Genomic DNA, 8625 nt, shown 5'->3' with positions numbered 1-8625 from the left:
TTAGCTTTGACATGAAGATTTCAATACTCAAGCTCAATCATTAATCCATTCATGAAACACACTCGCATATTAGCTACATCCAATGCTCAAGTATGATCATAGTGCCCCTTAGTTGGTGCTTTATAAGAGAAGATGGAGACTCAAATTAAAAATAAAAATTGCATAAATTAAATAGATAGGCCCTTCGTAGAGAGAAGTACATATTTGTAGAGGTGCCATATCTCAAAGCTTAAATTGAGAGATAAAGATTTTGAGAGGCATACTTTTCCCATCAACAACAACGACCGAGTAGTTCCCAACACTTTCCATGCTAGATATATAATAGGCGGTCCCCAAACAGAAAATAAAGTTTATTCATTTTCCCACCATTCTTTCACAATCCATGGCTAGCCATATCCATGGGTGTCTTCCATATCAATACTTTCCAAGGAATTTATTATTTGACAACATAAAGTAAATTTCCTTTCCATTTCGGGACTGGGCATCCCTATTACCGTCGTACTCTCGTGCAATGACAAGTGAATAAACACTCATCCTGAGAATAACACATCTAGCATGGAAACTATTGGCCATCCCCTCCCGCTTCATGAGCGGTACGAGCACACAAAATGGAAAATTTATTTTAAAAATTAGAGATGACACATACAAATTTTCTTAGAACGGCACGAGAATACCGCATATAGGTAGGTATGGTGGACTCATATGGCAAAACTGATGCACAGGTAGTATTTCTACTTAGTACAAGTGGAGGCTAGCAAATAGATTGAGAATCAACCAACCATGAAACGGAAAATCACATAAGTGAGCATTAAGCATAACTAACACCGAATAATGCACCACAAGTAGGATGTGATTTCATTGCATAACTATTGACTTTCATTCTTGCATAGGGAATCATAAACCTTAACACCAATATTCTTACTAAAGCATAATTACTCACCAACATGACTCACATATCATTATCATCATATCGCAATACTATTACAAGGAATCAAGTTTATTTTGTCCAATGATCTTCGTGAAAGTTTTTATTATATCCCTCTTGAATATCTATCACTTTGGGACTAATTTCATATGTTTCTTTTGACAAGCTCAAACAAATCTAAGTAAAGAACATGAGCATAAAAAATTTCATCTCTCAAAATAATATAAGTGAAGCATGAGAGAATTTCTTCAAAAATTTACTAACTCTCAAATAAATCTAAGTGGAGCATGAGAGCATTTATTCCAAAAAATATTAAAGCACACCGTCCTCAAAAAGATATAAGTGAAGCACTAGAGTAATTCCATAGCTCAAAATATTTCAAGTGAAGCACATAGAGCAATTCTAATAAATCATAGCATAATTTTGACTCTCTCAAATAGGTGTGTCCAGCAAGGATAGATGACACAAACCAAAAAGCAAAACAAGAAAAGACTCATATAATACAAGGCACTCCAAGCAAAACTCATGATATGTGACGAATAAAAATATAGCTCAAAGTAAAATAACGATGGTCGTTAGAAGAAAGAGGGGATGCCTTCCGGGGCATCCCCAAGCTTAGTTGCTTGTTTCTCCTTGAATAATAACTTGGGGTGCCATGGGGAATCCCCAATATTAGGCCCTTCTCACTCCTCATTCCTTCATCCATCGTGATCTCACCCAAAACTTGAAAACTTCAATCACACAAAACTCAACAAAACCTTCGTGAGATCCGTTAGTATAAGAAAGCAAATCACTACTCTAAGTATTGTTGCAAACCCATTAATATTTTATTTTTGCATTATATCTACTGTATTCTAACTTTATAATGGCTTATACCCCCCTGATACAACCCATAGATTCATCAAAATAAGCACACAACACATAGAAAACAGAATCAGTCAAAAACAGAACAGTTTGTAGTAATCTGAGAACTTCGTATACTTATGTAACTCCAAAACTTCTAGAAAATTAGAAAAACGTGGGAAATTTGTATATCAATGTTGTGTAAAAATATTCAGAATTCTTCGTTGATTCTGTGATTTTTTAAAATTCTGCTACTGCACACAAAAGTTTCTGTTTTCCAACAAGATCAAATCAACTATCATCCAACATGATCCCAAAGGCTTTACTTGGCACAAAAACTAATTAAAACATAAAAACACAATCATAACAGTAGCATAATTGTGCAAACACTCAAGAAGGGAAAGCAAAAGGCAAAAATAAAATTTATTCATTGGGTTGCCTCCCAACAAACGCTATCGTTTTATGCCCCTAGCTAGGCGTAACACATAGATTCAAGTATTATCATATTTCTCTTTATTTTTCATAGATGTGTTCTTGTAAAGAGGTTTTGCATAAAACTTGAAACACATTATTCATAGAAATTTTAGCATTATCAAGTTGCCCATCAACATATTCCCTTTGTTTTCCGGCTACAATCCAAGAATAGTGTAGATTAAAATCATTGAAAACTTGTTGGATTATATCTAAAATGGGGAATTCATTTTTAAGATTGTCATAAAAAATTGATTATTTATAAGCAAATGTCTCAACATATAATCACTATTATAAAGGATCTCATCTATAACCGGTTTTTCATGGCTCATAAAAAATCAAAAATTTCCCTAGCTTCCAGTATTATGTAATCACATCCATTCATAAGAACAAGGGTAGCTAACTTTTTAGCATTAGGATCCTTCATAATAGGTAGCCAATAAATCAATCTTTGTAGGGTAGGATGGGTACAGATAAATCTATTTTCAAGTTTGAGAACAAGTGCTGAAATAGCTTCCGCATAAGATTTAGTTCTTTTAAGTATAGGAGTATCATCAAGAGTCAAATTTCCAACACAATTAAAAATTCTTGGATATATTATTTTCCCATACCATTCGTAAGTGCATATAGTGCCCCTTAGTGATTTTGGTGTATTGAAGACTTATAGGTTAAGGGACTGATGCGTTTGTGAGTGTACACAGGTCTATAAGTCTACAAGGAATTTGATATTTACAAAGAAAGTCGACCCCTAAAAATGAAGTTCTTCGACTGAAGACTTTGATTTTCTGAAGACTTTGAAAGTGAAGAAATTGGTGTAATCCTGAAGACTTGGTATTCCTTCGAGGAACATGAAGCGTGAAGACTTTTGTTTTCGTAGTTTCATTTTCTCTTTCTTGAGGCATAGGAAACACCGTACTGTTAAAGGGGGTCGAGGAAATACTAAGGAAAATTTCCAAGTGATGCTCAACTCAAATCCTACACCTACCAATCCCTTCGAGTGAAGCCATTGAAAATCTCATGCAGCTCAGTTAATTTCTTCAGTGACAGGGACGATGTTCTTCTGGTCTCTGAGGAATTTGTTCCGATTGAAGAGTTAGGAATTCGCCAGTGCGGATTGCCTACATAGTGAGGAACATGATAGCCCCGAGGAATTTGATACTCAAAATTCTGACCGTTGTTGTGCTATGCGCCAGCTGTCCCAAAATATCTACCCACCTAACGGTCATATCAGTGAAGGGCATTTATGTCTTATCATGTCGGGCTACTCCCTAGGCTATAAATAGCCACCCCCTACAACCACTAGCTGGTTGGCTACTCCGAGAGAAACTGACACTTATCATTTGAGAGCATCCCATCCTCCGAGGACTTTGAGTGAAAATCATCAAGTGAGGAAAACCCAGACCCAAACACCTACAAACCCAAAGTGATTGAGCATCACTGAAGAGATTGATCCTGCGTGGATCCGACGCTTGTTACCTTTGAAGACCATGCATCTTCCAAACGGTTAGGCGTCATGGTCTAGAGCATCCAAGAGGAAATTGTGGATCGCCGAGTGACCGAGTTTGTGAAGTTTTGGAAGTCACCTGAAGACTTACCACGAGTGATTGGGCGAGGTCTGTGTGACCTTAGCTCAAGGGGAATACAGTGAGGACTAAGTGTCCTGAGCTGCGTGTTCAGGACTGGGTGTCCGGGACCGTGTGTCCTCAGGTTTAAATACCTAGCCGCCCTAACCAGACGTACAACTGTCACAACAGTTGTAACTGGTCTACCGAATCATTGTCTTCACCGAGCTAACTGGTTCCATTTCCTCAACCCTTCCATTTCCTCATTTCTGTGTTGTGTGCTTGTTCATATCTATTTGAAGACTTTAACTGAAAACTTTCTCTATTTCCTCAGCTCAATTTCTTCAGTCTGTTTGTCTTCGTTCTGTTTATCCTGTGATTATGCTTTCTGTACTATGTGCTCGTTTTAATTTCATCATGAAGACCATGCTCATGCTCTGTTATGTTTACTTCTGAGTACTTATTCCGCTGCAAGTAGTTCTTCACTCAGGAATTTCCTCACCCGCAAATTCCTCAGTGAAGAATTCATAAAAATCGCCTATTCACCCCCTCCAGTCGATATAACACACTTTCAATTGGTGTCAGAGCAAGGTACTCCCTTATTCTGTGTGATTTTGGTTTAACCGCCTGGAGTTTTAGTTATGTCGACCGCAGGTATGATCAAGGTTTCTGCTGGGTGTCCAACCTTCGATGGGACGGACTACCCCTACTGGAAGAATAAGATACGCATGCATCTTGAGGCAATTGATAACGATCTCTGTTACATTGTGGAGAATGGTGTTCCCTTTGTCACTCCCACCATCAACGCTGCTGATGTGAAGAGATTGGAGCAACTCGACTCTCAAGCGAAGAACATCATATGTGGCCATCTGAGCAAAGGGCAGTATGGCAGAGTGTGTGCTTTGGAGACATCAAAGCTTATCTGGGACTGGCTGTCCAAGGTCAATGAGGGAGTCTCAACACAGCGTGACTCTCGAGTTGATGTTCTTTGCAATCTCTTCAACCGCTTCAAAAGACTCGATAATGAAAATGTTCAACAAACCTTCGATCGCCTCGCTGACATCTCAAATGAGCTTCAAGCACTTGGTGTCACTGATATCACCGACCATGAGGTGGTGAAGAAATTGCTGAGATCGCTTGATTCCTCATTTGATACCTTGGCATTGATGATACAAGAACGTGGAGACTGCAAGTCACTTGATCCCGTTGATATCCTCGAGAGACTAAACACTCACGAGTTCCAGCTTGCTGAGAAGAGAGATCTCTATGGACCAGGTTATGGTAGATCACGGGCTCTGAAGACCAAGGCAATGTCTGATTCTGACGGTGAAGACTCTGGCAGCAGCCTTGGTGACCCTGAAGAACTGAGCCAGGAGCTAGCAATGCTCGTGAGGAAGCTCCAGAAGTTCTCAAAACGTAGTCGCTTTGGTAAATCCTCAAGAAGTAGTGACTTGAGATCAGATTCCTCATCCCATGATTACAAGAAGAGACCCTGTCACAAATGCAAGAAACCCGGACACTACATTCAAGATTGTCCTCAGTGGGAAAAGGAATCAAAGAAGAAGAAGTACAAGGATTACAGTTCAGATGATTTAAAGAAGAAGAAATCTTCAAAATCCTCGTCATCAAAACCTTCAAGGTCCTCATCTCACAAGAAGAGCAGCTCCAAGAAGGCTCGGGCATTCATTGGCAAGGAAATGGACTCTGAGGCTGAATCTGAGGAAAATGAGGAACAGGAGGAATCTGAGGAGTCAGATTCTGGTGTGGCGAGCCTGGCCCTCGCTATCGCGTTCGTCAGCAAGTCCATCTTCAACTCTGAAGAGAAGGACCTCCCCAACACTACTGATGACGGTGATGAGGTCTACGCTCCCACCTATTGCTTCATGGCAAAAGGCTCAAAGGTCTCAAATATCCCTCCTCTGAATCTAGTGAGGATGAATCTAATGAAAACCTCAAACCCAGCTATTCTAAACTTGCTAAGATTGCTGTGAAACTGCTAAAGGCTCTTGAAAAGGTTCAAACATGCTAGATAAAAGCGATGATATGTTGGGCGAGGAAATGGATCGCACTAAAATTTTGACTAAAAATCTTCAGAGACTTCAGTCCAAGTTTGACAATCTTCAAGGTCATCATAACACTCTCCTATCTGATCATGAGAAGCTTTCTTATGAATTTATTCAAAGAAAGCAAGATCTTGAGAAGCTAAGAGTGAGTTATGAAGATCTTCAGAGGAGCGTGATTCATTACTTGCTCAACAGATCAGTGCTACCCAGGATGAATTCGTTCCTCCATGTTTGAAGTGCATTGAACGTGAAACTGCTAATTCTTCACCTGGATGCTCAAATACTTCCATTGCTGCAAATTCTTCAATTGCCTCTGCTATCACTAATTCCTCATCTGAGGACATTGCTAGTATCACTGATGATGCAGGGCTGAAGGAATTGTATATGACAGGCATGTACAAAATCCTCAAAGGGCATCAGGCTCTTTGTGACATGCTTAAAAGCAGATCCTCAACAGGAACCCTAGGAAAGAGGGTATTGCCTTTGAGAGGAAACTTAATGCTGATGGGACCTATTGGAAACCTGAGCAGTATCCCAAAACCTCATGGGTTGCTGCAAAGGGACCTTCAGTGGATCCATCTACTTTATCTGGCTTTACATGTGAATCTTCATATTCTTCTGATGAGTCATTTGACTCAAATTATAAACTGTTCGAGAATCAGAATGGTGAAGTATTTGCTAGATATGTTGGCATTAACTACATGAACGGTTCTCCAGTGAAGAAAATATGGGTTCCCAAAAGGTGCCTTGAAAATCTTTAGGTGAATGTCATCATGAGACCATCTGTGAAGAATAGGAACCCCAGATCAAATTCTTTATATGGACCAAATTCTTCATATGGATCCAAGTCCTCGTACGGACCAAACTCCTCACGAGGATCAAATTCCTCAAAAGGATCAAAGTCCTCATATGAACATCATCGTGCTAACCCGTCTGTTTTGTAGGGAAGATCTAAGGATTATGGATATGTGCATTATTCTTCAAATCATTATGTTCACAAGTCCTCGAAGAATTTCTTTGCCTACTCTTATGCTTATCCTAACCCCTCTTATGTGAAACGAAGTGGATTGGCATCTATGCCACCTTTCTCTTATGAAGCTCACAGAATGATGAACTCTTTGCCACCCCTTCAGATGTGGGTGGTGAAGAAAAAGAACTAACCTCTTATGCAGGGTCAGGTCTCCAGACGAACTTAATCGTTTGAAGAATTTGCTAGAGACCTGCATATGCTTGAAAGGATGCAATCTAATCATGAAGGAATGAATTTCATTTCTCACGTCCTTATACTGATTTATCTGTTCTATTGCTTGATGAAATTGATTTGATGAAATTGATACCATATTCTTCACTGCTTAAGTATATGAGTTCGTAAGTTGCACTAATTCATCTGCAGGATGATTAACCCAAAGCCACTGAGTGGGTCCTCGATAGTGGATGTACAAATCACATGACTGGTGACAGGAGCTTCTTGATGGACTCTGCTTTATCTCCATCACATCTGAAGCATATCACCTACACTGGCAAAGGCAAAAGCAAGGTATTGGGTCTAGGTAAGGTTGCAATCTCAAACGATCGACACATGGACAAAGTCATCCTTGTCGAGTCCTTAGGGTTCAACCTCATGTGTGTTTCAATGCTTTGTGATCTTGATATGGTTGTTGTATTTGCAAGTATCATTGTGTTGTGATCATGGAATCTGACAATTCCAAAGTCTTCGAAGGCTTTAGGAGAGGAGATTTGTATATTGTTGATTTCTCTACAGGACCACAACATGCTACATGTCTATTCACAAAAGCTTCAGAAGGCTGGCTATGGCATCGACGACTTGGTCATGCTGGCATGAGGAATCTGCACACGCTCGCAAATAAGAAGCATGTCATTGGCATCGAGGGTGTCAAATTCCTCAAGGACCATTTGTGTGGAGCTTGTGAAGCTAGAAAGATGACCAAGTCCAAGCATCCAGCGAAGACTATCATGACTACTACTCGACCATTTGAATTGCTTCACATGGATCTCTTTGGCCCTACTCACTATGCCACTTTTACTAATGTTGCATCTTTATATGGCTTTGTCATTGTTGATGATTATTCTCGATATACATGGGTGCATATCATCACTTACAAAACTCAAGTGCAGGAAGTCTTCAAACGATTTTCCTCAAGGGCTTCAACCAACTTTGGTGTGAAGATCAAGCACATTAGAAGTGATAATGAAACTGAATTCAAGAACACTGGTCTTGATGACTATCTTGATGAACTTGGTATTACTCATGAGTTATCTGCTCCTTGTACTCCTCAGCAAAAGGGCGTCGTGGAGCGCAAGAACAGGACTCTTGTTGAGATGGACCGCACTATGCTTGATGAGTACAAGACGCCTCCTCGCTTTTGGCCTGAGGCAATTGATACTGTGTGCCACATCATCAATAGGGTATATCTTCACAAATTCTTCAAGAAGACTGCATATGAACCCCTCACTGACAAGAAACCCAATGTGAGTTAATTCAAAGTCTTCGGTGCTAAATGTTGGATTAGAGATCCTCATCACAATTCTAAATTTACACCAAAAGCACATGAAGGTTTTATGCTCGGTTATGGTAAGGACTCGCACACCTACAGAGTCTGCAACACCTATCACCACAAGGTTGTTGAAACTGTAGATGTGCGGTTCGATGAGACTAATGGCTCGCAAAGAGAGCACCTACCTCCTGTGACAGATGAAATACCTCCTGAGGAATCTATTAAGTTCAAGGCTACTGAGGATG

The sequence above is a fragment of the Triticum dicoccoides genome, chromosome 2A (genome assembly GCF_002162155.2).
Source record: "Triticum dicoccoides isolate Atlit2015 ecotype Zavitan chromosome 2A, WEW_v2.0, whole genome shotgun sequence".
NCBI classification, from domain to species: Eukaryota; Viridiplantae; Streptophyta; class Magnoliopsida; order Poales; family Poaceae; genus Triticum; species Triticum dicoccoides.
This window is presented reverse-complemented; position numbering follows the sequence as displayed.